General features: G+C 45.4%; 1 long non-coding RNA gene across 1 annotated transcript; it reads left to right on the forward strand.

Moving 5' to 3' along the window:
* The first annotated feature begins 11117 nt into the window (after window positions 1-11117).
* Window positions 11118-18069, forward strand: LOC138643156 (uncharacterized). Its single transcript, XR_011314140.1, has 3 exons — window positions 11118-11988; window positions 12234-12333; window positions 18002-18069. It is a non-coding gene; the product is annotated as an uncharacterized lncRNA (long non-coding RNA).
* Window positions 18070-18323: the final 254 nt, after the last annotated feature.

An 18323-nucleotide genomic window follows, 5' to 3' on the forward strand; every position in this document is an offset into this window, starting at 1 on the left:
TAGTCAATTCTTAAGAGTGAAAAGAACTAACAGCACTGTATCAGGCTTTGTAAGTCAATCACGTGATCTCTATAAGAGATTTGAACAACGCGGCTACCCTCGTCCTCTACTAGATTCAGCATTTCAAAGAGCTTCTGACATTATACCTGATGGTTCTATGGGGGGCACCAATAGCAATAGCAACAAAGGCAAAAGGTTTGTTTTTTTCGTTCAAATTTGGCCCAATGGATGACCTTATTAGATCCACCATCCGCAAAAACTGGCACATTTTAGAAAAGGACGTTGACCTGTCTGACATGACCAAAAATGGCCCTTTGTTTGCATGTCGCCGCAGCAGAAATCTCAAAGATTTACTAGCTAGAAATTGTTTTTTAAAAGAAAATAAAAAAAGCAACTGGTTAGAGATGGGGATCCCAAAAGGGAACCATAAATGCGGGGGCTGCAATTTTTGTATTTTCCACCTGACAGGTACTTACTTGCAAATCGGCGATGTTTCCTATACTGTGCGGCACTTTATCTCCTGTAGGTCTACACACGTTGTGTGTTATCTTCTGTCCATGCGGCTTCTTCTATGTCGGTAAGACTATCCGACCGTTGTTTGTCAGGATCAGCGAGCACTTTTACTCCATCCGGACAGGCAAGGGTGCCCCCAGGTTGATTAGCCACGTCCGTCAGGCGCATGCAGGGGATACGAGCGTATTACGCTTTGCCGGGATAGAACAAGTGTCTCTACCCCACCGGGGGGGTAATCTTAATAGGTTACTCCTCAGGTCAGAAGGTAGATGGAATTTACGCACGAATGCGATGGGCCCACTGGGTCTAAATGACAAAATGGACATGGCAGTATTTTTATAACCATCATGGTTTTATATTATATTGTTTCTTGAATTTTCTGTGTATTTTTGTGCTCTTTAGTTTTGTTTTTTAACATTTTTTTGTGTGTTTTTTTGCCACTTGTTATGGTGGGTGGGTGTTTTCACGCTCATTGGTTGCTACAGGTTTCAGGGAGTTTCCTGTTCTGGTGACGCTTTATAGGTGCTCTCCTGGCTCCTGTTAGCATTCGGACCCGTAGAAGTGCAGCCGCACGAAACGGCCATCGTCCATCATTCCACGTTCTCCTGTAAGTTTCCTGCACATGTTCTGATTAAAGGCATATAATTTTGAAGGAACGGTGAGTTCACTTTCTTTTATCTTTTTCCTTGCTGGATTTATACTTACCAATCAGCTTTGCTTGGGGGGTGGCTTCAAACAAGTTCCTAGACATGTTTACTCAGAAGAACGCATGCGTACGCAAACGTAAGTGAACGCAAGCACTTGTGTACGCATGCTTTCCCATAGACTGTAATGCGTTAATTTGATGCACTCCTTCTGCAAGCATCCACATGCGTATGGTGGCGTAAATTTGCCGCCACAAAAATTCTAACATGGTGCGTCAGCTGCGCCCAGCCGCACACCACCAAAATAAGCATGCATAAGCAAACACAGGCTAACGCCTGTGTAAAAGATTGGAAATCAAGACGCATGCGGATGTATGTGTCCAAAACGCTGCGGACACAACCGCAAATGTGAAACCAGCCTAAATGATAAAAATGTATTTGCAATTTGCAGTGAGAAATAAGTATTTGATCCTCTACCATCCATTAAGAGTTCTGGCTCCTACAAACCAGTTAGATGCTCCTAATCAACTCGTTACCTGCATTAAAGACAGCTGTCTTACATAGTCACCTTTATAAAAGACTCCTGTCCAAGGACTTAATTATTCAGTCAGACTCTAACCTCTACAACATGGGCAAGACCAAAGAGCTTTATAAGGCTGTCAGGGACAAGATCATAGACCTGCACAAAGCTGGAATGGGCTACAAAACCATAAGTAAGACGCTGGGTGAGGAGACAACTGTTGGTGCAATAGTAAGAAATTGAAAGAAATACAAATGACTGTCATTCGACATCGATCTGTGGCACCATGCAAAATCTCACCTCGTGGGGTATCCTTGATTATGAGGAAGGTGAGAGATCAGCTTAAAACTACATGGAGGGGAACTTGTTAATGATCTCAAAGCAGCTGGGACCACAGTTACCAAGAAAACCATTGGTAACACATTACACCGTAAAGGTTTCAAATCCTGCAGTTGCCGCAAGGTCCCCCTGCTGAAGAAAGCACATGTGCAGGCCCGTCTGATGTTTGCCAATGAACACCTGGATGATTCTGTGAGTGATTGGGAGAAGGTGCTGTGATCAGATGGGGCAAAAATTGAGATCTTTGGCATTAACTCAACTCGCCGTCTTTGGAGGAAGAGAAATGCTGCCTATGACCCAAAAAACACCATCCCCACTGTCAAGCATGGAGGTGGAAACATTATGTTTTGGGGGTGTTTCTCTGCTAAGGGCACAGGACTACTTCAACGCATCAATGGGAGAATGGATGGAGCCATGTACCGTAAAATCCTGAGTGACAATCTCCTTCCCTCCACCAGGAAATTAAAAATGGGTCGTGGCTGTGTCTTTCAGCAAGATAATGACCCAAAACATAGATAAGGCAACAAAGGAGTGGCTCAAAAAGAAGCATAGTAGGGTCATGGAGTGGCTTAGCCACTCTCCAAACCTTAATCCCATAGAAGACTTATGGAGGGAGTTGAAGCTCCGAGTTGCCAAGAGACTGCCTCAAAATCTTAAAGATTTAGAGATGATCTGCAAAGAGGAGTGGACCAAAATTCCTCCTGACATGTGCGCAAACCTCATCATCAACTACAAAAAACATCTGACTGCTGTGCTTGCCAACAAGGGTTTTGCCACCCAGTATTAAGTCTTATTTGTCAGAGGGATCAAATACTTATATCTCACTGCAAAATGCAAGTAATTTTATATAATTTATATTTATATAATTTATACGATATGATATTCTGGATTGTATTTTTGATATTCTATCTCTCAATGTTAAAATTAACCTACCCTTAAAATTATAGACTGTTCATGTCTTTGTCAGTGGGCAAACTTACAAAATCAGCAAGGGATCAAATACTTCTTTCCCCCACTGTACTTGAACAGGAATCTTACTGGATTCACACACTACAGTCCCTCAAGCCTAAAGGTCTGAATAGGATATTGGACTTTTTAACCAATTGACATTTTTTACTTCTTTCTAGTAAAGCTCCTGGTGTGGTGACTATTGTAAATAAAATTTTTCACTTTTTGCATTCACCCATGAGTGCGACTGTTCTTCCTATTGTTGGACTAAGTCCTGTTCAGCCGGCACCAACCCACCTTGCTGAGTGTGCACCTTCTCTATTCCGCAAGATAAATAGACATGCAGTCTGGAAATACGTGCCACATGTTCGTCTCCATGGGAGAGCCGCAGGTGTCTCTGGAAGCATAGTGGGCTTGGGATTTCGTGAAACATCTGGATACTGCGGGATGAAAGCTGCGCAAGAACAAAGCGCTTACTAATCATGTGCACCTACCCAAAGCAGTGCAGTATTTTTCAGACTATAAGACACACTTTTTTCCCCCAAAATGTGGAGAAAAGTGGGGGTGCATCTTATAGTCCAGATGTATGGGCTCTGGCTGTGGTGAGGAGGTGGGAGAGCGAGCATCGGGTCACAGGAGGCTCACCGGGACCGTTCATCATAGAGAACGGTGAGTATCCATTCCTCTTCAGTAGCGCGCAGTGTCAGCCGCCTGCTTCCTGCTCCTGCCGGCGGTCACGTGTGCCGATACTTAAGAGAAATGAATAGTCTGAATATTCATTTCTCTTAAGTATCGGCACACGTGACCGCCCTAGCAGCGGCAGAAAGGCTCCGGCTGACACTGCGCGCTACTGAAGAGGAATGGATACTCACGGCTCTCTACGATGAACGGTCCCAGTGAGTATTCTGGCAGCTGTGCTCTCCACCCTCAGGGGTTAACGTATGTTGACAAGGGTTTGGATTCTACTTCGGCCGATCCCGGATCCAACAGGAAAAAGTTTTGGGCAACAGTGCAGATGCTTTCTTCATCTGATTTTTGTGAATCTTTGGAGAAGACCTCTGATACCCATGCAATAGACTGTGTGAATGGCTCTGCAGAATGGTCCTTCTGTGGTTCCCCACAGTCAGATTGGCGGCTGGAAATTTGTGAAGCGCGGGGAGACAAGGGTGATAAGACGAGACAGTGTTTGTTGAGTCGAGCCTTCAGTAACATTAACACCTAACTCACCTACACTACACATCGAACACCAAGCCTATTCCCCCTTCCACCATGACGTCGCTTTTTCCCCACTCATGTTGTATGTACTCTTCCCCTCTTTTAACCACCTGTTTCACAACCTTAGGCCCGGACTTGTCAGTGACCTGTCACTAAATGAACAATCACTATTTATTTTCTTAGATAGTGTGCCTGAACAACACTGTTAACCTTAACGATTTTGATTACCAAATGGGGCCTCCTGATTCCTGTCTGCAACACAGTTTTAGCCCAAACGATTTGGAGCAGGAAATGAGGACTCCTGCCTGCACAATACTATTAGCACAAACTAGTTCCCGCATTTTTCAGACTATAAGACGCACCGGACCATAAGACGCACCCCAAATTTGGGGTGAAAATTGCAGAAAAAAAAGATTTTTTATAAGATGGGGGTCCGTCTTATTGTCCGAATTTACAGTATCTTACCTGAGGGCTGGCAGTGGCAGAGCAGGGTCACAGGAGGCATGGTGACGGCAGAGGTGCAGTGATGCCGTGGGCGATATGGCGTGCACCTGAGCAGGGTCCCTTCCTGTTTAGGTGGGCGACGCCACGGCTTGGTGTCCATGGGGAGGCTGCAGCAGTGCTGTGGCGGCGGCAGAGGTGCAGGGATGATGAGCGCAGTGAGCGGTATGGCGTGAGCAGGGTCCCTTCCAAAGGTGAGGTGACGCAGCGGCCCGGTATCCAAGGTAAGCAGCAGAACCGGGTGAATCATGGCTTTATCAGTGGCAGCGGCCATCTTCCTAAGGCCTCACGTGCGCAGATGAAGTGCTCTGCTTCCCGGGGCTTCAGGAAAATGGCCGCGGGAGGCCACGCGTGCGCAGATGGAGATCGCGGCGGCCATTTTCCTGAAGCCAAATACAATATATATCCCCAAATGACACGTGTAATATCATTAAGCATCAAGGGACTTAACTCCCCAAGAAAGAGGAAGCGTTCCCTACAGGAGGAGAAGTCCTAGAAGGCCAATATTGCCTTTCTTCAAGAGACTCACTACAATAAAACAGGCTCTTTTGGGTTCGCCTTCAACTCCTTTCCCGTGTTCTATTCTGTGTTCTCTAATAATAAGAGAGGGGGAGTGGCCATCTTAATTATATCAGGATATCAAGGTGAACAAATCACATTGATTCTGAGGGTAGATATGTCATTTTGGAGGCTTCTTTGAGGGGCAGGCCTATCATTTTGTGTAATTTATATGCTCCAAACTGAGGTCAGATCAAATTTCTGAGAAAGTTTTTTTTCCTTGATTCAGAATCTTCTGGCAGCGGCTTTGTTTGTGGGTGGTGATTTTAATATCCCTTTCTCGGAACAATTTGATAGACTCTCTATAAGTGGTAAACCCCCATCACAAAATCTGATCAAACTGTGGAGAGACTAGTTAGGACTAACTCCGAGAATAGACCATCCTAGAGACAAGACCTTTTCCTTCTACTCTCACCCTCATCACACCCATTCTAGAATTATTTTTTTGCAAATATTCCGACCCTTAGGATGATGACGAAGACTAAGATGGGTCACATTTCATGGTGTAATCATACCCCGGTGGTTCTAGACCTTAAGTCCACTCGGCCGATTTCCAGGGTGTGCCACTGGCAGTTGAATGAGTTTTTAATAAAGGACCCGATAATATTGAAGACTACTGCAACCTCCTACTCTCTGGCCTCCCCTCTAGCACTCTGGCACCACTGCAATCCATCCTACACTCTTCTGCCCGACTAATCTACCTGTCTCTCTGTTATTCCCCAGCCTCTCCTCTCTGCCAAGCCCTTCACTGGCTTCCTATTGTCCAGAGGCTTCAGTTCAAAACCCTAACTATGACATACAAAGCCATCCACAACCTGTCTCCTCCATACATCTGTGACCTCGTCTCCCGGTACTTTCCTGCACGCAACCTTCGATCCTCTCAAGATCTCCTTCTCTACTCCCCTCTTACCTCTTCTTCCCACAACTGCATACAAGACTTCTCTTGTGATTCCCCCCTACTCTGGAATTCTGTAACCCAGCACATCAGACTCTCACCTACCATGGAAACCTTCAAAAAGAACCTGAAGACCCACCTCTTCCGACAAGCCTACAACCTGCAATGATCCTTAGGCCGCATGACCAGCTCTACCCTCTACTAGTGTATCCTCACCCATCCCCTGGAGACTGTGAGCCCTCGCGGGCAGGGTCCTCTCTCCTCCTGTACTTGTGTGTGCCTTGTTTTGCTCATGTTTATTGTACTTGTCTATATTTGCCCCTTTCACGTGTAAAGCACCATGGAATAAATGGCGCTATAAAAATGTATAATAATAATAAATATTTGAACCATCTCACTGTTTTCTTCCATCTGAATGTGGGTTCGGTTTCTTCCCTTTTGGTCTTGTGGGAGGCTCATAAAGCTATCATCAGGGGGTCCTGTATTAAGGAGGGTTCTAGATTAAAAAGAAACGCTAAAGGAGAATTTGATAAATTAACTTCTCAATTATCGAGAGAGGAGAGTAAGTTGGCGGCCTCGCCCTCAGTAAGAACCTTAAATAAGGTAGTGACGCTTAGAAACAAATTAAAGAACATATTGTGTAAAGCTGAATAACTTCTTTATACTAAACAAAAATATTATGAAAAAGGTTCTGGACATTTTGAAGGACCTTCCCTTGGGTAAATCTCCGGACCCAGATGGGCTGACATACCAGTACTATAAACATTTGCGGAGAAACACTCTCCTCATATGGTCAAACTCGTTTCTTGAGGGCTCCCCTATGCCGGATACACTAACACATTCTTACTTGGTTCTTATCCCAAAACCGGGGAAGGATCCTTTGGATTGCTTAAACAATTGTCCAATAGCGTTGTTGAATTCTGATTTTAAAACTATTCACCCGTCTATTGGCTAATAGATTGAACTGCTGGCTCCCCCAACTTATTAATAAGGATCAGGTGGGTTTCGTCCGTAACCGGCAGGGGGACACAACACTAGAAGAGCGATAGACAGAATCGATGTTGCTAATAAAAACAATTACAGTCTCTTATACTAAGTTTAGATGCAGAAAAGGCATTTGATCTCCTTAATTGGTCCTATCTATTTGAGACTCTGAAGTTTTAGGCTTTTTGGGTCTTTTTAGGACAGGTATTGGAGTTTTGTATAGCTCCCCTTCAGCCTCTATTTAGCTTCCCATGAACACTTTTCCCTCATTAAAAATATCAAATGGGACTTGCCAGGGCTGCCCTTTATCGCCTTTATTATATGTTTTGTGTTTACAGCCTCTGGCGGCAATGATCAGGCAAAATCCAATATTCTAAGACCCGTATTGCCTAAATTTAATCGTGATCTTGGGTTGAGTGAGCGTATTTTTTGCGTGCCAAACTGACGTTTTTAATAATACCACATTTGTGCACATACGTTCTTTTGATCAGCCGTTATTGCATTTTAATGCAATGTGCAGCGACCAAAAAATGTAATTCCGGCGTTTTCTCGCTACGCTGTTTGGCGATCAAGTTAATCCTTTTTTTTATTGATAGATTGGGCGATTCTGAACACTCATAGCAGTCCGGCATCAACAACCATAGAGGTCTCAAGGAGACCTCTGATTGTTATGCCGACGAACCAATGACCCCGGATCACGTGACGGGGGTCAGCGTTGGGCGTATTTCCGGCCTGATGGCCGGAAGCGTGTGTTAAATTCCGCTGTCAGAGTACGACAATGACATTTAACTAGTTAATAGGCGCGGGTGGATCGCGATTCCACCAGCGCCTATTGCGGGCAAATGTCAGCTTTTCAAAACATCAAAGCTGGGGATTCTGACATCAGACTTACTATACCATTCAATGTCAGTAAGGGGTTAAGGTTACGTTTAAGATAACTGGTTTATGCTTTTGTTACATTTTGGTTGGAGAATCAATGTAATTCTTATTTCTTATTTTTTTTTTTATTTTGTCCTATTTTATGTTCATTTGTCAAAAATTGATAAAAGTCTAATAAACAAAAACATGTTTCCCCCACTCATCATACACTTCACTGTCCTAGACAAAGTCAAAACAAAAGCATTAGTGGAAACGCGATCATTTACCGATCTTTGACAGACTTTTGCCGACTTTGAGGAAAAATGCTCAAACCCAACACGAATCCAAATGTGCTACGTTTGTGCCGAATTTGAGATTAGCAAACATTTCCCGAACAAGTTTGCTCATCTCTACTAAGAACCCAAAAACTTTCTGTATACCGGTGTACAATAAATACATTGAGCAGAGCCAAAAGCCGAGGATTTGGTGTAAAAACTGGTGATACATGTAGCCTAGAGGCGATGTACAACAGATCTGCAGCCATCAGACAGGACACATCAGTGCGAGATTCTAGCGCCACTTGCATCTCTCCTCTGTTTTCAGTTCTCCCCTTACTAGACAAGGACCTTTCATAAAGATCAGACGACAATCGACACGTTCTGCTCTTACTTAGATATTGTTGGTGCTAAAGAGATGTTGTACAACCAGCGCCAGGAAAACAGAGTTTAAAGACCAAGCGGCATTCTAAATATTATATATATATATATATACATACATACACACACACACATATACTGTATATTTTTCATGCTTTTTCTTCTTCTGTTGTGTTTTTTTTGCACATATTGTGTCCACCATGAGGACAGAAAAGCCGGGCATTTCACTATCTAAATACACGCTTATGATTGCTGATTTCCCCTGTAACTAGGGCTGAATATTAGCAATTTCAGGCTCCGGCCTCCGCTGCACAGCTGATCTGTGTCATGCCCTTTGTAGATTATAATAAAATGTATCACATATCATGACTGCGTTTGTCTTTGGGGTTTTTCACAAGTGGATTTTCTTTTCTGCAGCTAAAACATCAGATTAGTGAATGAGATTTCTGAAGCCTCGTTCACACGCTGAGTTTTTTCCTTACTTTTTGTAAATATCTGCAGCATGTCAATTCCTTCGTGAGTTTTGCCGCGTTTTTCACCCATTCAAATGAATGAAAAAACCCCCACAAGTATAAACACTGCAAAAAAACACAGCAAATAAGTGTGGATTGTACACAATGGTTTCCTGCCACAAATCTGGTTTTTGAGCCAGAAAAAAATGCTGCAAAAATGAAACGTAGGAACATAACCTTATCCTGGTTGTGTTCTAATTGGAAATAACAGAGAACGGCCATCAAATCATGGAGCCGTATTTAATTCTATGGTGTTTCTATACTATTGCTGGGCAGTATGTATTTGCGCAGAGCCGAACCTAGAAGATTCCATCACAACAATCAGAGATGACATCACAGACCATTGTGACATCACAGCTCACAGTCACTATAAATACAAGGCGCGCAGGGTCACAGCTGCCTTTGTTGGCTCTAGTGACTGAGCGCTTGCAGTTTGTCTCTATCACTGCTGACTTTGTTGGCTCTATAGTGACTGAACACTTGCACTTTCTCGCTATCACAGTTGTCTTTCTCCATAGTGACTGAACACTTGTAGTTTGTCGCTATCACTGCTGACTTTGTTGGCTCTATAGTGACTGAGCACTTGTAGTTTTTCACTATCACAGCTATCTTTCACCATAGTGACTGAACACTTGTAGTTTTTCGCTATCACTGCTGACTTTGTTGGCTCTATAGTGACTGAGCACTTGTAGTTTTTAGCTATGGCTGAATTCCTTTTGGACAATCTTCAGGTAGAAGCACTATGGGAGATTCTTACCACCAATCGCCCTGAGATTGTGCTTCTACCACCCGATGGCGTCCTCAGCTTCACTCACCGGCTGGTGGTGGAGCTAGTAAAGGACTGCCTGACCAAATACCACCGAGGTCAACTCACCTCAGAGTATCTGACGGATTTAGCCCAGAACATCAGGACATTACTACAGCAGGTAAGTGGCGGACGCTGCACACAAATCTTCTCCATAATACTGGATAATAATGGTGGGATAGAAGCAGGGGTGGATAAAGAGTAGTCGGGGCCCCGGGCAGTTTAGAAGGTGGGGGGCCCCCCAGCACCCGATGTATCACATGTAGCCGTGGCCCCCGGGCAGTTTAGAAGGTGGGGCCCCCCAGCACCCGATGTATCACATGTAGCCGTGGCCCCCGGGCAGTTTAGAAGGTGGGGCCCCCCAGCACCCGATGTATCACATGTAGCCGGGGCCCCGGGCAGTTTAGAAGGTGGGGGCCCCCCAGCACCCGATGTATCCCATGTAGCCAGGTCCCCAGGCAGTTTAGAAGGTGGGGCCCCCCAGCATCTGATGTATCACATGTAGCCGGGGCCCCGGGCAGTTTAGAAGGTGGGGCCCCCCAGCACCCGATGTATCACATGTAGCCGTGGCCCCCGGGCAGTTTAGAAGGTGGGGCCCCCCAGCACCCGATGTATCCCATGTAGCCAGGTCCCCAGGCAGTTTAGAAGGTGGGGCCCCCCAGCATCTGATGTATCACATGTAGCCGGGGCCCCGGGCAGTTTAGGAGGTGGGGGCCCCCCAGCATCTGATGTATCACATGTAGCCGGGGCCCCGGGCAGTTTAGACAATGGGGGCCCCCGATGTATCATATGAGTCACTTTGATAGATGATGTGATAAGGCACGCGATTAACATGCAGACGCTCTGGTGCACTACACGTAACAGCGCTATACATAATAGAGCAGGGTGGGAAATCAATATTCCAGGGGCCACATGAGAGATGGGACTGTTGTGGAGGCCAAACCAATAGGCTGAAATTAATTCTGCCAAATATTAATATATTAACTATAATAGTTTTATAGTATTAAATGTATTCCTTAATATTAAGCAGAATTAAGTAAGCTGACATCCCCCTATATACAGTATAAGCTCATACACAGCCCGTTATATACTGTACGAGCCCTCACATAGCCACTATATACAGTAAGAGCCCTCATATAACCCCTACATAAGGTATGAGTCCACACATTGCCCCCTATATACAGCTGAGCCATCACATAGCCCTCTATATACAGTATGAGCCCTCACTCACTTTAAATATTGCTGGGCAGCATGAATTTGTGCAGAGCCGTCCCTAGAAGATTCCATCACAAGATTCCATGATGACATCACCGGCCAATAGGACATCTATGGTGATTGTCGACCATTATGACATCACTGCTCGCAGTCACTACTTACACAATGCACACAGGGTCATGGCTGCCTTATTGGCTCTATAGTGACTGAGCACTTGCACTTTCTCACTATCACTGCTGACTTTGTTGGCTCTATAGTGACTGAGCACTTGCAGTTTTTCGCTATGGCTGATTTTCTTTTGGACAATCTTCAGGTAGAAGCACTATGGGAGATTCTTACCACCAATCGCCCTGAGATTGTGCTTCTACCACCCGATGGCGTCCTCAGCTTCACTCACCGGCTGGTGGTGGAGCTAGTAAAGGACTGCCTGACCAAATACCACTGAGGTCAACTCACCTCAGAGTATCTGACGGATTTACCCCAGAACATCAGGACATTACTACAGCAGGTAAAAGGCGGACGCTCCACACAAATCTTCTCCACAATACTGGATAAGAATGGTGGGATAGAAGCTTCCTCATTCCTCAGTATAACACAGGACAAGTCCCCAGATATATAGTCCTGGTATCTGCAGAGAGGAGCAGACGTCACATACAATGGCCGCCTCCATTGTGACCTTTCTCATCTCAGAATTTTCATTTTTGTTTCTTTTCTTCTTTATAGGCTGAAAAAAGATCTCAATATGGAGATTTGGCTCTTATTAAAGAACTGGCCGAAAAAGTCCTGTGTGTCCTGGAAGGTCCAGCCCGCTCATCGGAACGCCTGGTAAGCAGCCATCATCTTCTCTATCACACGTCCTTGTTTTCTGATCTTCTCCAGATCACCAGTCAGATATCAGAAGATCTGGTGTCACATCTGAGAGAACGTTCTGAGAAAAGCCCTCATGATGGCGCCTGATCTGTAGTTACAGGTGGTGCGTCTGTAAATGGAGGTTCAGTCCTTCCTGATTCATGTATTTGGTGGTTTAGTGGAAGGTTCCACATGTTAATTCTATATATTCTATCTATCAGGAGACACCAGAAGGCGACACCAAAGATGAGCAAAATGTGACCGCGGAAACCCCTGACCCTAATACGAGTCAGCCGGGGCCGAGCAGCGATCTGACCACAGGTGAGCCGATCACACAACCTTCTACAGGAAATATCCGGATAGTATAGAACACAGGGGATCACGTCACATTTACTCTTTCCACTCTGTGTAATGGAACCTGGCAGCACATTTACATATGGGAGGAGTGGGAGGACTGTACAGAACATTGTATATGGGAGGAGTGGGAGGACTGTACAGAACATTGTATATGGGAGGAGTGGGAGGACTGTACAGGACATTGTATATGGGAGGAGTGGGAGGACTGTACAGAACATTGTATATGGGAGGAGTGGGAGGACTGTACAGGACATTGTATATGGGAGGAGTGGGAGGACTGTACAGAACATTGTATATGGGAGGAGTGGGAGGACGGTACAGGATATTTTATATAGGAGGAGTGGGAGGACTGTACAGGACATTGTATATGGGAGGACTGTACAGGATATTTTATATAGGAGGAATGGGAGGACTGTACAGGACATTGTATATGGGAGGAGTGGGAGGACTGTACAGGACATTTTATATGGGAGGAGTGGGAGGACTGTACAGGACATTGTATATGGGAGGAGTGGGAGGACTGTACAGTACATTGTATATGGGAGGAGTGGGAGGACTGTACAGGACATTGTATATGGGAGGAGTGGGAGGACTGTACAGTACATTGTATGTGAGAGTGGGAGGACTGTACAGTACATTGTATATGGGAGGAGTGGGAGGACTGTACAGGACATTTTATATGGGAGGAGTGGGAGGACTGTACAGGACATTGTATATGGGAGGAGTGGGAGGACTGTACAGTACATTGTATATGGGAGGAGTGGGAGGAGTGTACAGGACATTTTATATGGGAGGAGTGGGAGGACTGTACAGGACATTGTATATGGGAGGAGTGGGAGGACTGTACAGTACATTGTATATGAGAGGAGTGGGAGGACTGTACAGTACATTGTATATGAGAGGAGTGGGAGGAGTGTACAGGACATTGTATATGGGAGGTGTGGGAGGACTGTACAGGACATTTTATATGGGAGGAGTGGGAGGACTGTACAGGACAATTTATATGGGAGGAATGGGAGGACTGTACAGAACATTGTATATGGGAGGAGTGGGAGGACTGTACAGGACATTGTATAAGGGAGGAGTGGGAGGACTGTACAGGACATTTTATATGGAAGGTGTGGGAGGACTGTACAGGACATTTTTTATGGAAGGTGTGGGAGGACTGTATAGGACATTTTATATGGGAGGAGTGGGAGGACTGTACAGGACAATTTATATGGGAGGAGTTGGAGGACTGTACAGAACATTGTATATGGGAGGACTGTACAGGACATTGTATATGGGAGGAGTGGGAGGACTGTACAGGACATTTTATATGGGAGGTGTGGGAGGACGGTACAGGATATTTTATATAGGAGGAGTGGGAGGACTGTACAGGACATTGTATATGGGAGGACTGTACAGGATATTTTATATAGGAGTGGGAGGACTGTACAGGACATTGTATATGGGAGGAGTGGGAGGACTGTACAGGACATTTTATATTGGAGGTGTGGGAGGACTGTACAGGACATTTTATATGGGAGGAGTGGGAGGACTGTACAGGACAATTTATATGGTAGGAGTGGGAGGACTGTACAGGACATTGTATATGGGAGGACTGTACAGGATATTTTATATATGAGTGGGAGGACTGTACAGGACATTTTATATGGGAGGAGTGGTAGAACTGTACAGGACATTGTATATTGGAGGAGTGGGAGGACTGTACAGGACATTGTATATGGGAGGTGTGGGAGGACTGTACAGGACATTGTATATGGGAGGACTGTACAGGACATTGTATATGGGAGGACTGTACAGGATATTTTATATAGGAGGAGTGGGAGGACTGTACAGGACATTGTATATGGGAGGACTGTACAGGACATTGTATATGGGAGGAGTGGGAGGACTGTACAGGACATTATATATGGGAGGAGTGGGAGGACTGTACAGGACATTGTATATGGGAGTGGGAGGACTGTATAGGACATTGTATATGGGAGGAGTCGGAGGACTGTACAGGACATTTTATATGGGAGGTGTGGGAGGATGGTACAGGATATTTTATATAGGAGGAGTGGGAGGACTGTACAGGACATTGTATATGGGAGGACTGTACAGGATATTTTATATAGGAGGAGTGGGAGGACTGTACAGGACATTGTATATGGGAGGACTGCACAGGACATTTCATATGGGAGGAGTGGGAGGACTGTACAGGACATTGTATATGGGAGGAGTGGGAGGACTGTACAGGACATTGTATATGGGAGGAGTGGGAGGACTGTACAGGACATTTTATATGGGAGGAGTGGGAGGACTGTACAGGACATTGTATATGGGAGGAGTGGGAGGACTGTACAGGACATTTTATATGGGAGGACTGTACAGGACATTGTTATGGGAGGAGTGGGAGGACTGTACAGGATATTTTATATGGGAGAAGTGGGAGGACGGTACAGGACATTGTATATGGGAGGAGTGGGAGAACTGTACAGGACATTTTATATGGGAGGTGTGGGAGGACTGTACAGGACATTTTATATGGGAGGAGTGGGAGGACTGTACAGGACAATTTATATGGGAGGAGTTGGAGGACTGTACAGAACATTGTATATGGGAGGACTGTACAGGACATTGTATATGGGAGGAGTGGGAGGACTGTACAGGACATTTTATATGGGAGGTGTGGGAGGACGGTACAGGATATTTTATATAGGAGGAGTGGGAGGACTGTACAGGACATTGTATATGGGAGGACTGTACAGGATATTTTATATAGGAGTGGGAGGACTGTACAGGACATTGTATATGGGAGGAGTGGGAGGACTGTACAGGACATTTTATATTGGAGGTGTGGGAGGACTGTACAGGACATTTTATATGGGAGGAGTGGGAGGACTGTACAGGACAATTTATATGGTAGGAGTGGGAGGACTGTACAAGACATTGTATATGGGAGGACTGTACAGGATATTTTATATATGAGTGGGAGGACTGTACAGGACATTTTATATGGGAGGAGTGGTAGAACTGTACAGGACATTGTATATTGGAGGAGTGGGAGGACTGTACAGGACATTGTATATGGGAGGTGTGGGAGGACTGTACAGGACATTGTATATGGGAGGACTGTACAGGACATTGTATATGGGAGGAGTGGGAGGACTGTACAGGACATTTTATATGGGAGGACTGTACAGGACATTGTATATGGGAGGACTGTACAGGATATTTTATATAGGAGGAGTGGGAGGACTGTACAGGACATTGTATATGGGAGGACTGTACAGGACATTGTATATGGGAGGAGTGGGAGGACTGTACAGGACATTATATATGGGAGGAGTGGGAGGACTGTACAGGACATTGTATATGGGAGTGGGAGGACTGTATAGGACATTGTATATGGGAGGAGTCGGAGGACTGTACAGGACATTTTATATGGGAGGTGTGGGAGGATGGTACAGGATATTTTATATAGGAGGAGTGGGAGGACTGTACAGGACATTGTATATGGGAGGACTGTACAGGATATTTTATATAGGAGGAGTGGGAGGACTGTACAGGACATTGTATATGGGAGGACTGCACAGGACATTTCATATGGGAGGAGTGGGAGGACTGTACAGGACATTGTATATGGGAGGAGTGGGAGGACTGTACAGGACATTGTATATGGGAGGAGTGGGAGGACTGTACAGGACATTTTATATGGGAGGAGTGGGAGGACTGTACAGGACATTGTATATGGGAGGAGTGGGAGGACTGTACAGGACATTTTATATGGGAGGACTGTACAGGACATTGTTATGGGAGGAGTGGGAGGACTGTACAGGATATTTTATATGGGAGAAGTGGGAGGACGGTACAGGACATTGTATATGGGAGGACTGGGAGGACTGTACAGGACATTTTATATGGGAGGTGTGGGAGGACTGTACAGGACATTTTATATGGGAGGAGTGGGAGGACTGTACAGGACATTGTATATGGGAGGAGTGGGAGGACTACAGGACATTTTATATGGGAGGAGTGGGAGGACTGTACAGGACATTTTATATGGGAGGAGTGGGAGGACTGTACAGGACATTTTATATGGGAGGAGTGGGAGGACTGTACAGAACATTGTATATGGGAGGAGTGGGAGGACTGTACAGGACATTTTATATGGGAGGTGTGGGAGGACTGTACAGGACATTTTATATGGGAGGAGTGGGAGGACTGTACAGGACATTGTATATGGGAGGAGTGGGAGGACTGTACAGGACATTTTATATGGGAGGAGTGGGAGGACTGTACAGAACATTGTATATGGGAGGAGTGGGAGGACTGTACAGGACATTTTATATGGGAGGTGTGGGAGGACTGTACAGGACATTGTATATGGGAGGAGTGGGAGGACTGTACAGGACATTGTTATGGGAGGAGTGGGAGGACTGTACAGGACATTTTATATGGGAGGAGTTGTAGAACTGTACAGGACATTGTATATTGGAGGAGTGGGAGGACTGTACAGGACATTGTATATGGGAGGAGTGGGAGGACTGTACAGGACATTGTATATGGGAGGTGTGGGAGGACTGTACAGGACATTGTATATGGGAGGAGTGGGAGGACTGTACAGGACATTATATATGGGAGGAGTGGGAGGACTGTACAGGACATTTTATATGGGAGAAGTGGGAGGACGGTACAGGACATTGTATATGGGAGGAGTGGGAGGACTGTACAGGACATTGTATATGGGAGGTGTGGGAGGACTGTACAGGACATTGTATATGGGAGGAGTGGGAGGACTGTACAGGACATTTTATATGGGAGGAGTGGGAGGACTGTACAGAACATTGTATATGGGAGGAGTGGGAGGACTGTACAGGACATTTTATATGGGAGGTGTGGGAGGACTGTACAGGACATTTTATATGGGAGGAGTGGGAGGACTGTACAGGACATTGTATATGGGAGGAGTGGGAGCACTACAGGACATTTTATATGGGAGGACTGTACAGGACATTGTTATGGGAGGAGTGGGAGGACTGTACAGGACATTTTATATGGGAGAAGTGGGAGGACGGTACAGGACATTGTATTTGGGAGGAGTGGGAGGACTGTACAGGACATTTTATATGGGAGGAGTGGGAGAATTGTACAGGACATTTTATAAGGGAGGAGTGGGAGGACTGTACAGGGCATTTACATATGGGAGGAATGGGAGGACTGTAGAGGACATTTTTTCCAGATATCCAATGTGCCAGTCAGGAGAAATCTAATGTAGAAGTCATATAGAAATCAGGATGGAAGTGCACTGGGGGCGTGGAAGAAGTCTGAGTGCAGTGACACGCCCCAGTGCACCTCCAGGCTAATTTGCATACGGCTCCTATGCCTCAGCTCTCCTCCCATCACTCACATGTGCAGCGAGGGCGATGGGATCCTCATTCATGTGGTGATTGGGGTCCTCCACCATTACGTGACACTTATCTATGGATGCGCCGGACGTTCCCATACACAGAATCCCCCTATAACGAGGATTAATCCCATTTACACACGTCTTGTAATTTCTCCGTTATATCGCTGTATTGTGTCTGTAGGATTAATATCCTCTAATACATTTTATTTCTTCATCATTTTATCACTATTTTAGAAACAACTGAGCTGGCGGATCCTGACAGTGTAATCTTAGAGATCCCGGAGATCCAAGAACCTGCCGGTGTAAGTATTATAGAGGGAGATGTCTGTGTGTCACTGATTGTGGGGTGTGAGACCCCTCCAGCATTATCCCCATATAACCAGGGGCGTCTCTATTCTAAGAGGAGATGACAATATTGCATTAGATAATAGCATTTATACTATAAGAATCTGTCAGAGGGTTTTTATTCCTGAGAGCATCATGATGTAGGGGCAGAGACCCTGATTCCAGAGATGTATCCATTAATTCATATATAACGCCGCCCACACCAGTGATT

The sequence above is a fragment of the Ranitomeya imitator genome, chromosome 6, assembly GCF_032444005.1.
Source record: "Ranitomeya imitator isolate aRanImi1 chromosome 6, aRanImi1.pri, whole genome shotgun sequence".
Lineage (NCBI taxonomy): Eukaryota > Metazoa > Chordata > Amphibia > Anura > Dendrobatidae > Ranitomeya > Ranitomeya imitator.